We start from the raw sequence: 17032 nt of genomic DNA, 5'->3' as shown, positions 1-17032 counted from the left end.
TTCTCACCTTTTGCCGACTCTGAGGCAGTTATTCGCACTTCGAGATAAACCACAGTAAATACATGTAAAATCGGGACTGGGGACACAATTTTATATCGACATATCGAATTATTCGACATAACGAAAATCGAGATAAGCGATGTTTATTTATATAGACAAAGAAGGGGAAAAAATGGGACATTGAGCTTACTTCGACATATCGAGAATATCGAGATATCCGATGTCGAGATAACGAGAGTGGACTGTATTATACGTATGCTATAAGTACTACGTAAAAACATGCACAGTAACCATAGATTAGAAAGATCAACAAGACACTATTAAACTACCCTATGTGTTAAGACAATTAATGAAACATTAAAACCTAAAACTTAAACTATAAGTCCTACGTAAAACAAATGCACAGTAACCATAGATTAGAAAGATCAGCAAGACACAACAGAGACAAAACAGAGACAATGGTTACGTCAGGATACCATTACCACGAGTCCACAAACCCCTAAGGAATAATTATGCTTTCTTTAAAAGGGTTAATTCAAGTTCATACTGATTGAGACAAGGGTAACGTCAGGATACCATTTCCACGAGTCCACAAACCTCCAAAGGAATAATAAGCTTCCTTTCATGCTGATGGAGATTTTATATAATGAATTTAATAAACCACTGCTTACATTGCATTAGATTGGAGGAAGAGTGAGTTTTCAGTGCCTTTTTGAAGGAATTCAGTGTTGCAGAACCTCGAATGTCTGATGACTAGTAATTGTGCTAGTAATATAAACTGCTATTAACCATCTCTTTCAGGATGATTTACTGTGATGAAAAGTGACAAGACATGCATTAAAAGGGCCTTTTCACGTGTTGGTAAATTCACAAAATAAACCAAAATTGTTCCGATTCGCAAATTTTCGCCATCGTTATCATATTTGTTAGGAAACAGTCATACTGAACATTGACCATGTTCTAAAATATCCATTATGTGCATCTTTTGACGACTTAAAAACCTGAAAATTATAAATCATTGCAAGCAAAAGGATTGAATAAGTTGGAGAGTTCTGTTTTTGTCGTTATATTTTGTGATACTAAGAGGATTGCCTATACAAAGTATAAAATACATCAGTCATTATACGAGTACGGATGACTGAGTGGTCTAAGTGGTCAGTGGTTCGAGCCCCGATGAGGCTTAATTTTTTTATTTCTTTAATTTTATTCTTGTTTTTTACTGGAGTTTGTTTTGATCAAATGTTGACATTTATCAATTTAAATCATTTAATGACAAATTGCAATTCTTGCCAAAATCTGTGAAAAGGCCACTTTAAAATAAAACTTTTTTTTTATTAAATAAACGAATAAAAAACAACAAATTGACGTTAAAAGTGAGTATGCACGGTTGTGTCAAATATTTAAGAATGTATATGAAATGTGTAAAAAAAACTTATTACACATATCGAGGAGTTAGAGCCAGAACGTGGTAAGTGCACTTTTTTTATCAAAAATCACCAATACTCTTCAATTTGCACTATTCCCTGGAATCATATCTTGTATACAACATAGTATATCCGACAGAACCAAGGTGCACTAAGTGCTTATCGACAAATCCCTTGTATGCCAGAATGCTTTATATCCTTTTCATGACTGCAAGAAAGCTTTAATAGCACTTAAGTCTTTTTGGCACAATATGTTTTCATACATATTGAGATGTAACACATGTTCCAAAAGGATTTAAGTGCACTTAAATCATTTTAACATAAGTCAGTTGTGCCCCTTATTCAAGGTAAAAAATAAAATATGAAGCCCTTACCTTGTAAAGGAATTACTGTATCTGGTTTATATCAACAGGAAACACAAACTATTGTGCTAATGGGTAATTAGATAGGGAGAAATATGACTTTATCGCTGTTTATGTTGATAAAAGACACTGTTCTCCCACTAAGATGGTAAAATAATATAATTGTTTCAACACCTTTCTCATTGAAAGTTCTTTCTTATAGAAAGAAGATGTTTTCTAAGAAAACTACTTTTACAGTAAAAGGTAAGATTGTTAGGTATTATATTTGTGTGTAAAAAGCTGTCTATTATAATTAAAATACTAAAATGTTTCAAATTTGGACATGGAAAGGCAGGAAGAACTTAATGCTTATCTTTTTTTGATTTTGCAGTAATTAATTTTATACTTGTATTACAGGTATATGTCTCTCTGACTTCAGTGCCATTTGATATGTTCACTATAGACAGGCTTTATTGCAGATGTATACTTTTATGGTTGTAGCATTCAAGCAGTTCATTACACATTGAAAGTTTGAAAAAGCATGTTAAAAGCTGTGCATCTATAAACTTATTTTCAAATAAAAGTTTAACATGCTAAAGTTGTGCTTATATTTTTACAAAGAGTTCATATCAACGTCAGAAGAACGTCTTATGTTCAAACATAACGGCAAAGGGTGTTACGACTGATCTGATTCGGCGTTTCACTTTTAACGTGAAGAATGCGGAACACCTAATTGGTAAATATTCCAGTGATCATAAATTGGAGAAATGGTAGGTGTGCGAAAATGAGACCTCCTTAAAGTAAGTGAATCCACAGTTTGACGTCATTGGAATGTTCGTTTAAAAACGTCAATCTTTATGTTTAAAAGTATAAACTGGTGGACAAAACTTGTCAAAGTGTTCGCATCGTTATAATTTTTTTTCTAATGATTTATGCTAAACACATGTTTTGTGGATATTCTGAAGACATAGAATATTTTAATCACTGTTCTTATATGTTCACTGTAGTGAATAACATAATATCTTTAAATTTTTCATTGAATATAAAGAAGTGAAACTCCAGGTGCTGGAGCAGTATTGCATGTTAGTGACATTTAAGGTAAGTGACCAATTGCTAAATAGTACAACACAGCACAATACAAAACAACATAAACATATATAAGAATAAAGCTTGTGTCACCGCCTTGGAACGGTCAACCTCACACTTGGCCCAGCAATATTCATGATACATATAAGTGTGAATAAAATTTAACCTCATAGCATTGCAACTCAAATTAAACAAAAATAAAAGGAAACCAAAACGCATTCATTTTAATTACCATTTAATTACTCAATGGTAGGGAAGAGACCAGAGCAACAGAGTTACAACCTTTTGAGGAACGATGAAATGAAATTACGAACAAGTGTCAACTACATCCCTTATTTTTAGAAAAAAGATTTGAAAATATAGCAAACCAACTTTTATTTGAATAACATAAATCTTTACTCAAATTAAAATATATAAGGCGTAGGTTAAAACTAAACCCATACATTCCAGAGCAGGTAAGCAGCTAGAAGTTCTCGCATGATATCTTGGCTTCCTCAACTGACTTTTTTTCTCCTGGCAGTATTTGATGTAACATTATGCAGTAAATTTGTTAACTGAAAATGACGAACACATATTTTATAGAAAATGTTTAAAGATATATTCATGTTCTGTAATCAAATCCCTCATCATGAAAACAAGGCAACAATTTTCCCCATACATGTTGCAAACTGACACAGATTGGGCAATATTTAAAGGACACGTTCTTGATCGTTCTTGTTGATGCCCTGTGTTAGTGTCATTTTCTTTACAGATTACGATGGAACAATATTACATAAATTGGTTAAAAAGTTCGCAATTTATTTTAACAAATATTATTAAAGCGAGACTATACGATTTTTGTATGCGTTAGATTGTAATATATTGATTAAAATATGTTACAATAACGCAAAATAGGCAAAAAAAAACAACATTGAAGACGAATTTCATACAATGCAGCAAAGACAAATTTGCGCCCCGAGCCGATGGTGACGAATATATTTCGTACATATTTTCCTACAATAACCGAAGCATTCATCTTTTTATTAGGTTCGGAGTTAGTGTTCGTGTGTCGTATGAATGTATATCGTTGTAGGAAATTAAAATGATCCGTAAAACAAAATTTAGATTTACATCGTACATGCATGATATACATGCTGGCGAACTCGACTGTACAGACATTGTCGATTTCAGAATTAAATATCAGGCTTATTTCGCATTTTTTGACACATGTCCTTCTTAACTTTTATTTAAATTTATATTGAAATATATGTATAAGAAGTTTTTACACGTTTTATATACATTTGTAAATTCATAAATATTTGACAAAATCGTTCAGTCTCGGTTTAAAACGGAAATAATACAGTTTATGAAATGACATAAAATAACTATTAAACAAAGATACGCATGTCTATTAAAACATGCCTACTTAAAATAATATACAGATTAAAAAAACAGTAAAAGCATATTACGATACCATACAATATGTACTGCTATATATTTGTATAATTTGTTGTTACCGGTATATGTCTGTTTTTGTTTAATTTAAATTTGTTGCTGTATTAATTTCTTTTAGTTATATCACTGACCTATGTCAGTCACCCTTCTCACAAAATATGTGAACAAGTCCCTTCAAAATCTTACACTTTCTTCCTTCCATGACCATCCCAGTCCATATGACAATAAAAATGACCCACAGGTCAGTACAGGGGCAAGGAGGGGGCCATCCTTAACATAGTTAGAAGAGGCAGAATGAAAAAACAATGAACAATTATTCAACGCAAAGTTAAATATATCAATATGCTTGAATGTATTTTGAAACAAATATAACTAGTTAATATTAAATGATTGAGAATAAGCTAAATTTATACAGACATGTTTGCATTCATATTTAGATGTACATTGGCATAGAGATGACATTTACTCCTCTTTTTTATAAACTGCACTCCTCTTTTATCTATCTCGTTCCCATGACATACTAACTAGAGGGAACGAGTTAACTATGTCGTGGGAAGGATTTATTAAGTCGAGAGAACGAGATACAAAAAAGAGTAGTGCAAAACTAAATAAATGAAGAGTGCAATGAAAAAAGAGCAGTGCATTAAATAAAGGAGAAGTGCATTAAACACATTACTGCACCGCTCTTTGTTTCGTTGCACTCCTCTTTTATTTAGTTTTGCACTCTTTTTTTCTATCTCGATCGTTCCCTCAACTTAGTAAATTGTCTTGCAACATAGCTTACTCGTTCCCACGAGTTAGTAAGTCGTTCCCTTGAGATAGTTAAAATGCTCTCTTCTTTTGTTTAATGCACCCCTCATATATTAACTGAACCGCTCTTTTTTGATTGCACGCCTCTTTCATTTAGTTGTGCACTCCTGTTTTTTTCTATATCGTTCACTCGACTTAGCTGACTGTTTCCTCGAGTTCGAGTTGGTAGGTCGTTCTCTCAAGTAAGTATGTCGTTGGAACGAGATAGAAAAAAGAGAAGTGCAATGTTAAACAAGAGGAGTAATTAACAAAAAGGATTGAATGTCACCTATATGCCACCGTACTACTGATGATCAATACATGCATCTTACTGGAACGTTTTCAAGAACTTTGATAGAGGGTCACCCATTGATCATTTATGTGAAGGTTTGTTCGAATTTTCACAGTGGTTGAAGTGGAGATTTGAAGCTGATTGTAGACAACACAAAGAGAAGCCAATAACCACTTTGGCTAACTCTCAGTAGAGGACCAAAATACAAGATGCAAGGAAAATACTAAAGCACAGTAGATTTAACAGTACGCAGTCGATAAAATTGTGATCAACCTTCAACTTAGGTAAGTCTCGGTCAATCTCATTATCGGTTGCATTTTGAATGCGCTGATGTTGAATATTATGTTGATATTTATAAAATCTATATAACCCATGCGACCCTTAACCATTCAGGCTAAATTTCATTTGACTAAGTTAAAACAATCAAATCATTTATAGTGTTCATAAGCTTTTTCTTATATTTGACATGGTTACCTAAGTTTTGAATACACTTTACTTTGATTTCATCTTTGTTGTGATATTGTGATGATACAAATTCTTACCAAATGTGATCAAAATTTAGTCATAAGGGTAGCTTCTACAGTTGTTACAACTTTAGCGTAACCTTGATCAGGTTTTTTATATCAATTGGCCCAAATTTTACTTTGATTTAAATATTGTCGAGATTTTTACTTTTATATTTTATTTGGCCTTAACCGAAAATCGGAGTTTGTTTTATTAGATCTGTACTGTAACTTTGCTCTACTTTGCTGTCGGTGTCATGAACTGTAATGAAATCCTTGTAGGTCCCGACTTTGATGGCATGAAAGTATTAAACTTTGCATGTTTTGTTGATTTACCCAAACAAAATGGACATCAGTTAATTAGAAGCGAATTTATAATTGTCTTCGCGAGGTAATCACCAACGGTTTGGAGTTCCGATGAATAGGAATTAATTACAAGCATCAGAATAACAAACCGTTGGTTATTACCTCAGCAAACAACGTAAGCTATATATAATTTGAAATCTAACATGATTGTTTATTCATAATATGCCCTTTTTCCACACAAAAATACATACATTTGTTTTCATGACGACAACAATCTTAAATTATGATAACTTTTGTCAGGTTCATTAAGATTATTTGAGGAAATTACATTCAATAACAATATTAAGCTAATCATGCAAAATGTATACCAAGTCAAAAGGTTTGGTAACTTATGTATGAACATTTTACTTCTTAAATGTGGTTTCACCGGGCCGAATGCAGAAATGATATGTTTGTCAAACGTCTCCTATATCACATATTTAAGGAGGCACATTTTACTGAACTGAACATCTGGGAATTTCTTGAATTACCATGACAACAGAGGCCTCTCTTTCCTTTTTTGTGAAGTAAAAGTAAGACGCTCAATTTATTGGGAAAAAAAATCCCACAAATTTCAAAATTGTGAGAATTTAGTCACAAACTTCTCAAAATTTTACAAACAATATTCACACATTTGTAGAAATTGTAAAATGATGATTTTTATGCATATGTATAGTAAAATATTTTCATTGGCTGGACACTTTTGCTTTCGAAAAATAAAATCATACATCATATGAACAGCTAAATTCTGACAGGTTTAACTGTATCTTCAATGATCCATAGTCAATACTTTTGACAAACATTAAAATGTTTGTCTATGTGATTTTCGTTGTGTGGCTAGACACATTAGTTATACATTGAATTTTAGTTCTCGTGTGAGAAATATTAGCCATATAATTTTTCCAAGTTTAAAACCTTTGTCAATAACAATTGTGCCATGTCACATGCGCATATGATTCCCTATAAATCATACATATTAACAATATTTGACATTAAAATGCATTTCATGAAAATGCAATTTAATCTATTTGAAAAGAAATTATTCAAGCTTTAAAGAATATTTACACATATAAACGGATAAGAATACGAAAATCTACTCCAAATTGCTGCCCTTTCCTCGCTCTCTGCCAGTACTACATTACTCAAGTGTTTTCACTTTCGTCACATGATCTTTCTGATTCAAGGTATTTCCGTTGTTAAAGTGCATGCTTAAATCTTACTGTGATATCTTTAAAGTGACTCCTCATTCAAACAAATCTGGATTCCCATGCTGACTTTTTAAACAAAGGATCTCAAGTTTTACTATACAATTTACTGACGGTCCAATGCACTGGTGTGGTTTTTAGCCGAACTGACTTTACAACACTGGTTTCACCAGTTTCATACTTGTAATTCCTTAACAACAAGCAAATTCGTTGAATTGATTCTCCTCATTTATATATAGACACCTATGAAGTTTCATGTTAAAAAAACTTAAATAGTTTCTGAGATATAGGCTATAGCTCTAAAAAGTTTGTGACAGACAGACGGATGAATTGTACTTTTGAATATAAAATGTCTGTTAAATGTCAAACAACTTACAAAGGCTGGTTTTGTAAAATAGTGTGGATATATTAGATTTGTGAAATGCTTGCATCATAACTGTGAGATGGTTGACCCAGGTCACACGCAAAGAAGCAAAATAGCCCTACAACATTTACAGGTTTTGATAGCAGAATAACTCCATAATGTATTGCAGTATAACCACATGATTTGTCGCAAAATAACCTTTAATTTCAAACTCTGTCTACATAAAATAGGTAAGGGTGGTGGAAGAATGATAATTAATTAAAGCAAAGTTAAAAATGATTCTGTAAATTGCAGTGGAATTGTAAACTTGTTAAAATCCACTTTATACTGCAATTTGAACCAAAATGTTTGCTCATGCCATTTTATTAAGGCAAAAGGAAATTATTACTTATATTGAGGTATAAAAACCATTGAAAACAAATGATAAAAAATTTATATGCAGAAATATGCAAGTACTATAGTGCCATAGATGATCTAGGAGATAACATAGCACATGTATGTATTCTATATGATTAAACTATACATGTCAGTAAATTACAAATAATTAGTATCTTGTGGAGCTTGCTTAAAATTGTATAATAAGTGTACGAACTGAATGTTCTAAAAACAAACCTCTTTAACCATTGGTGGGTTTTCATACTCAAAATACTTTTTCCAATTATATAATCACAATGATGGTTTTGTTAAGTTGAGCGTGTCTTTCAAAAATCACTTTCAGTTTTAATTAAACATTTCTCATTATGAATAAAATCTTCCTTGTTGAGGAAAACACTTCTAGTTATTAACTAGTGGTTGAAGTATGCATTCATGACTCTGTATTGAACCACTTGAGAACAATCTACCATTCATCCTCCTCCAGTCTGAATGTTAAATTATTAAAAGTGTTTTTGGAAGAGAGCATAACAAAATTGCCAACTAAAATGTTTTTTATAGATTAGACAATGTCTAGCATTAATATTTCATGTACAGTAAATTGTGGCCTTCAATTGTTTGCGTAAAATCTACTTAAGTTTACATGGAAGGCAGATTGTTTGCGTGAAATCTACTAGTGTTGACATGGGAGGAAGATGCAAATAGCATGAACATACAAAAAACATGAACATGTGCGCAATTATGTCTGCCATCAATTTTTTCGCTGCATACAAGTATGGAAAGGAATCTAGGTCAAACCTCTGGATAAAACAGCTACAGTAAAACAAAAAGGTCAACACACACCCTTGTTGACTGTGAGTACTTAAATAGTGGATGGCTGGAAATAGCAATTAATAAAAATTGCATCCGTTTTCTGAATTAGTGGCTCTTGACTGACTTCATAGAAATACATGTTGAATGATATTAAGCACGAATCTTTCCCCACTGCCATGTCTTGATAAAGATACGTAAAAATGTATATTAGGCACCTATTATACATATTTCCATGTGAGCTGGTAGGGTGTTGGTAGTGAGATTCTGTCTAAAAAAGGACTTTTATTAAAAACACATGATGAAACAGCATACTTTGCACAAGAAACAGATTTTAAGATACGATGTTAAGATCAGTATTGTTAGTCTGTAATGAGTCACTAGCTTTAAAGGGGCAGTCAACCAGATTGACGAAAAAAGAAAAGTTCTAAAATACCGTTCTAACTCTAACCCTGCGAGTAACTCGCAGACTGTTCAGGTTTTTATGCTGTTCGCTGCTAATCAGTATCTAAGGATTGAAAATGAGGCCTTTACAACTTGCATCTTGTTAAATAGGAATTTAATTTAATATTATTTTGTAAGAGACTACAGATGTGTACAAATATGTATCTAAGTGGAAAAGGGTTAAACAAGAGATTTGACTCTGCATTAGTCTGAGCAAAATGTAGGTCAGCGTAAATAGCAACATGAGGTAAGGTTAGAGCGGGTGTGTTGATAGTGTTCAAGTACAACATTTATGCAAGTATGAAAGCTTTGTAGGAAACATAATTGATATTCTATGGAATGTGTCATTTTGTGTTAACCATGTAGAGATGGAAGGATGAGTCAATCATTATATACCTCTCAGTCAGTCAATGCCGGGGCATACACAATAATTTCGGATTGGGTCTACTTTTTAATATATTACTGTAAGTACCACATACAATTTGGTGTCACAATCAAGATCAACGGAAATGACTACTTGTGAGGAGCGGCAAGCAGATCTGGTAAATGAAAGGGCATACTTAAATGTTGACTGTGAAGGACCGATAGTTAAGTATTGCTATTATGAACATCATAGTTCATAGATACAATAACAACCAAATTAAACACGATAAGAGTTAACAACTTAACAGATATATCAGATAGTCACTAACAAATTGTCCTATGTATATTTCGCTCCGGATTCATACAAACATTGCTAATTTTGACCGGAAAACACTAGTTGGACTGCCACGATCATGCTGACAAGCAAAACGTAGAAAGGCAATATAAGTGTTATAATATTATCTGCAACATAGCACTTTTTAAATTGCCATACCCCTAAGGATGTTTCCTATTGATTGTTTATATTTGTATGACACGGAAGTTTTGCCTAACTGCTCCAGATTAATTTTTTTTTGTTATTAAAAAGCAATAAATCGAATAGAAATGTAATGCAATAGATTGTGGGTAACTGACATGTATTATTTTACAAAAAATAGGTCTATGCCCTGCAATGTTGTTACCTTCTAGCACTTAAACAATATATCAGAGGAAGATAAAACGCTGCAATTTGAAAAACTCGGATATCAATAAGAAGAGCAAATGAACGAAAAATCGAATGCATACATCACTGTAAAAACTAATTTCTTTGTCAAGGTATGAATGGCCATGATTTAGTTTTATTATGCAGAGAACACACTGACCTGATCGTTGTATAAAGCAGGGAGCACATTTACCTCAGTGTTGCATTATACAGATAACACATTGACCTGATTTTTGTATTATGCAGCCAAAACATTAACCTGATTGCATTACGCAGCGAACACATTTATCTGAATTTTGTATTATGCAGCAAACATATTGACCTGATTTCGTTGCATTTTGCAGCCCACGCATTGACCTGAGTGTTGCATTATGAAGCAAACACATTCACCTGATTAAGTTGTGTTATGCAATGACCACATTGACCTGATTTAGGAGTATTATGCAGCGAATACACTGACCTGATTTAGTTGCATTTTGCTTCAAACACATTGAAGTGAGTGTTTCATTATGCAGCATTCACATTCAAGTGATTTAGTTGTTTAATGAAAAACAACACTTTGACCTGATTGTTGTATTATGCAGTGAACACATCGACCTGTTTGATGCATTATGCAGTGAACACATTGACCTGATTGTTGTATTATGCAGTGAACACATTGACCTGTTTGTTGCATTATGCTGTGAACACATTGGCCTGATTGTTGTATTCTGCAGTAAACATATTGACCTGTTTGTTGCATTATTCAGCAAACAAATTGACCTGATTGTTGCATTATGCAACAAACAAATAGACATTAACGTTGCATTATGCAGTGAACACAATTTGATCTTATTGTTGTATTATGCACCAAACACATTAAACTGATTAGTGGTTTTATGCAGTGAACACATTAACCTGATTGTTGCATTATGCAGAAAACACATTGACCTGATTTAGTTGTATTATGCAGCAAAAACATTGACTTAATTTAGTTGTTTTATGCAGCGAACACATTTTCCTGTTTGTTGCAATATGCAGCGAACACATTGACCTGTTTGTTGCGTAATGCAGTGAAAACATTGACCTGTTTGTTGCATTATGCAGCGAACACATCGATCTGATTGTATTATGTAGTGAACACATTGACCTCATTGTTGCATTATGCAGCAAACACAATTTGACACGATTTAGTTGTATTATGCGGTGAAGACATTTACCTGATTTAGTTTCATTATGCAGTGAACATATTTACCTGATTTTTGTATTATGCAGCAAACATATTGACCTGATTTGTTTGTTTAATGCAGTGAACACATTGACCTGATTTGGTTGTATTATGCGGAAATCATATTCATGTGATTTAGTTGTTTTATGCAGCGAACACATTGACGTGATTTTGTTGTTTTACGCAGCGAACGAATTGACCGGGTTTAGTTGAATTATGCAGCAAACACATGGACCTGACTTAGTTTTATTGTCAACAAACACGTTGACCAAAATTAGTTGTATTATGCAGCAAAGGCATTGACCTGATTTTCAAAATCTCAATTTAAATAAGTTTATGTTAATTCATTATCTACAAGGCTGTCCGGTTACGGTTAGCGCAGTGGTTGGTACATGCACTTCTCACTTCTGCAACCGGGGTTCAATCCCCATTCCCAGGACACGTGAGTTTGGTAGGTGGTCACTATAACGGACAGGTGGGTTTCTTCTGGGCAATCCGGTCCCCACCCCCCCCCCCGCCCACATCATAAGACCACACCAAAATTGAATAACTTTCAGTAAAACCTTAAAACATATGTAGCTGGAAACTGAAGCTTTAATTTAAAATTCGTTTCAACTTTCATAAGTCTAGTAATGAAATTAGGTAGGAATGGTGGGACACACTATGGGTCTCCACATAATGCAGACACTGTTCCGGAAGGACCTCGTGAACTTAGAACATTATCTTTGATTATAATCTTTTTTTTGTAACACCCCGCATCAATTTACGAAGATCACTTGTTCAAGCAATGAATGATTATCAGCATGTTTCTCAGCATGTGACATCTTGCCAATCTCTCTTAGAGTAATAGTTACGTCTACCTTAAGCCTCGAATAGCATCACGCACATCAGGGTGTTATACTTTACTACGCATGTATCACTGTTACCACATAGGTTTTTTTTTATATTTTAATGAAGGACATGACCACAAAAGCCAATAAGAAACCTACAAATACAATTTAACACAAATAATACTACATTTATGAATACAATAAGTCAATATGTTAGGGTCGAATGGTATAACAAGGAGGTATTTTACTCAAGTTCAAAATGTAATTCACGCACATGAAATGGAGAACAAACATAAGTTTTCCTCCTACCAGTTTATAATACACACATTATAATAATTTTAAACAAAGTAACCATACTAGTATTATGCACTTGAGTTAAAACCTATGTTACTATTTTTTTTATACCAGACAATGCGTATACAATGTATTAAATATTATAGTCTGATCGGGATATATGTTAATCCAACCTCATTCATTTTCACATAAATCAGGGATTGTTTTCAATATTTTACAATTGCCATTAGGAATTGCCACTATCTTCAGGAACATTTGTTTCCTTTGACAGGCGTAGAAAGCTCACTTCCCATAACAAAACCCCAGATGCAATCAAAGAAGATGTTCGTAATCATATAGAATCATTTCCTACTGTAGAAGCACATTACACACGCCAAGACAATAAAAGGCGTGTTCTACGATCGGATTTAAATATTAGTAAATTGTATTAATTATACAAAGAAAACTGTAAAGAAACGGACAGGCAATACATATCAAGTTCAATGTATCGTACAATTTTCTGTGAGGAGTTTAACTGTTCATTCCATATAACCAAGAATGACCAGTTTCAGACGTGCGCTGTGTATAGAAATAAGGAGATACCAGGCGAGCTAACCACCGATTTGAAAATTGCTTTTGAATACCATATCAACAGAAAAAACAGAGCTAGATATGAAAATAAGTTGGATAAGTCTCGTGCAAAACAAGACAAGTCATACCATGTTGCAACATTTGATCTAGAGGCTGTTTTACCGATTCATTTCATTTTCATTTTTCATTTTAAGAGCTGTAAAAAACCTTCCCCTGAGTCCCGTATTCCAATTATTATTACCGCTTAGACCCGAATGATGTTTTAAGAAGCACAATAATCGGCGGCTGCTGCGAAAATGTTGCCTATGTTTTACTTTTAACATCACCTTACATAATTGAATGTTAAAGTTGTAATAGTACTGCCAATATTGATAGAAAGAACAGGACAAAAGGAGAATAAATAAAAAATTGTTTGAATCTTATGAAATGGTTAAGTGCAATGTGTCTTTTATATAATTTCCAATTCGTTCGATTAAGTACAAATACATGTTACATTTCAAAACTGAACGGTGATATGTCTAGTGATTTAGCTTTGAAAAACTTACAACCAAACACCTTATATGAAACCGTTTTGCTCTTGAAATAACTGTATATATTATTAATAATAATATTAATAAATGTGCATATTTAACAACTAATTAAACAACATATTTAATGTTCCGAAAAGAGCGCTCAAGATTAAGTTAATGCTTACAAAATATTAACATTCCAATGATTTTATAACGCCGCTAAAAAAATGACTTTAAACGTTACGTTTCATAAAGAAGGCGAATAGCATGCGTCACGCCTATAGAAACTACTTGCTCGCGTTGAAACGTTCCGTTTAAGACCCTGGTTGTCTCCTAAAATGAAACTCGAATACCTTTAAAGAAAAGCTTGTATATATTAACAATACGTGTATTATTTGCTGAGTCGAGGATATATATGAGTTTCAGAGCTTATTTTATTGATTAGTTCTTCAAGGTAGTGGTGGTCGTGAGCAGGGAAAAGGAACTCGCCTTCAGCAAGCGTTGGCTTGCGTGATCTGTTTAAGTACATGCAAAAGTCGAAAAATGTTATATTGTATTCCTTTTATACACATCAAGGTCATTTAAATAGTCATTCGAAAAGTGGAAAAACGTACCAAACAAAACGTTATTCATAAAATTAATTAGTTGTAACAATGTCATAGTTTTAAGGTATAATTATGGTATTTTAAATAATGGATTTTAATTAGCGATGATTTTGCTATTATTATAATGAAATCGTCTTGAAAAGAGTTTCAAATATTTGTAAATTTGTTTTAAGCAAATTTTCTTTATCAAATAAAGGAAGCACCGCATATAATCATTCTGAAACACTTTTAAAAGAACACAGTTCGTGAACCCATTGCTTAAGGCATTACAACCTATGCTCTGAACTTTATAACACTATTTAGTGTGAAATTCAGGACCAGTGTCGCACCCTATATTTGCAACTTGTTGCAAATCACTGGTTGGCTGCAAGACCTTCGTGGTACGAGAGTCCACCAGGACGGTACACGACTTGCCTTGACAGGGCTGAACGGGGCAATCTATACTCTCAGGGATATTGTTTACCATACTAATTGAATTCATATGTTTAGCAATAATGTTTGGCTTTTTGATTTGTTAAACAGAAATAAATACACTGTAGTATATAATTCAATTGTTTTAATAACTTAAGAGAAAAGCAATGATTATTTAATCAATTAATTATTTATTTATTTATTGTGCCATGATTATTGAAATGCGTGTTATACATGTACTCAAATCCAATGATTTTAAACAAAAGCAGACATGTAGATTTGTATCATAATTTAATGTTACTCGATCTTTTTATTTTCCAAAGAGAGTAGCCAACAATAGCTGTCCCAAGACATTTATGTATTCAAAAATAATAAGATCTAAGGGAGAAAACTGCGCAAAAAGATCAATTACGACTTATCAGCCCAAAACAACGGAGCGCCCCTCGTTTTCCGTATACCGTTTTATCAATTCAAGAACGGTAAATGGAAACAAGCACTGTGTTTCAATTTTCATACAATGATTATTGTATACGAAATATGCATTGGGAAATAAGATTTGTGTTCTGCTTTGTTATTAGTACACAGAAAAACGATACAAAGAACTCAACTTTGTCTTGGTTTTTTGGTTTTGTTATAAGAAAATCGGAATATGAACTAATATACGTTGATTCTTGTTTATCGCTGTGTCGAACGCAAAATGAAAATGGAAAGGACGGTATATACACGGACCCTTTTTCCGGAGAATTTGGCTAAATAAACGTGGAAAAAGTGTGTCTGGAGTTTCGTTTAGAAAGGACTTTCTTTAAATAAATAAAAAGTTGAAAGTGTTGTCGCTGATAAGCTTTTGCGGACTGCACATGTTAATCCGGGACAACACTTTTGTTTCTTTTTCCCTCATGCATTAAAGCCTGTAATCCCATGACTGACTCATTTATGTAATATTAATTAGTACTAAAATAAAGAGCATTCTGACAGCATTTGGAATATTGGTCTGATTGCTTTTATTGTAACAAGTTTAAAAGAATAGTAAAGGAGGTTTTGGGGATTCCGATAATGACGTCACGTTTGCGCATGCTCAAATTTTGGCCGTCAAAACTGCGGCCATTCTGCTATTGATTGTATGTGATGAACCGCAGCGTGATACGGTTACAATCAAGGTTACAATCATATTCGCGACCATTTTGAAGAACAAAAAAATACTCAGAACTTGAAATTCTTTCAGATTAAATTGAATCCAATGAACGAACACAAATAAGGACGAAAACAAACATCAGATTAATTGAATTTATGTAATCAACATATAGAAACTGATTTGAACCTATTTGTCTGTAAAAACTTACCTTGTTACAGATTAACTTAATCCTCTTTATAAATGTAAATGCTTTTATTTAATTGTTCACACCAGTTTTGACACTCTTTGTTTCAGCATTTTTAACCCAGTGATTAATTGCCCCTTTGTTTATCACAAACCGATTATCTCGATATGATCGGATACTGTCCAGACATTTACTAAGAAAACAGTGTGTAATAAACTCAGGGACCTATACTTGTATGACTCTGTATGGGGACTCTGCATAAACCACATGTGTCTGGTCATTAAACACAATTTATGATACCTCCATGTCATCTCTTAGCATATTAAGTCAAAAACTTAACAGTTGCTTTAATAAAATATTTGAACATATTTATAAAATAGACATTTGTCCGAAATGGATTAACAGCTAGGAACTATTAAGTATACATATTAGCCAGTTTAAACATAACAATAAAGTGTTTAATACCTATACATTTAAAATATTTTACAAATTTACTGCTACACAATTAACGTATTTAACGGGTACCTGCAAATGTAAACTCTGCTATAATGTGTAAAGATCGTGTGTTACTGCAGTATTCGAAACATCATCATGAAAACAAGCAATCGCGTTTGGTCATTATATACGGATATAAAATACTTGCGTAAAATAAATTAAATGTGTAGATTTATGGTATCATAAAATGCTAGATTTGTATCGCTCATTATCACTAGAGAAGAGTTTTCAATAAACATGTACATGCAAAGACAGTTTAATTTGCAAAATATGCAGGTGTAATTTTCAATTGGAATGCTTAAATTATTTATATTTTCATTCCA

This window comes from Dreissena polymorpha, chromosome 16 (assembly GCF_020536995.1).
Source record: "Dreissena polymorpha isolate Duluth1 chromosome 16, UMN_Dpol_1.0, whole genome shotgun sequence".
Lineage (NCBI taxonomy): Eukaryota > Metazoa > Mollusca > Bivalvia > Myida > Dreissenidae > Dreissena > Dreissena polymorpha.
Note: the sequence above shows the minus strand (reverse complement) of the source record.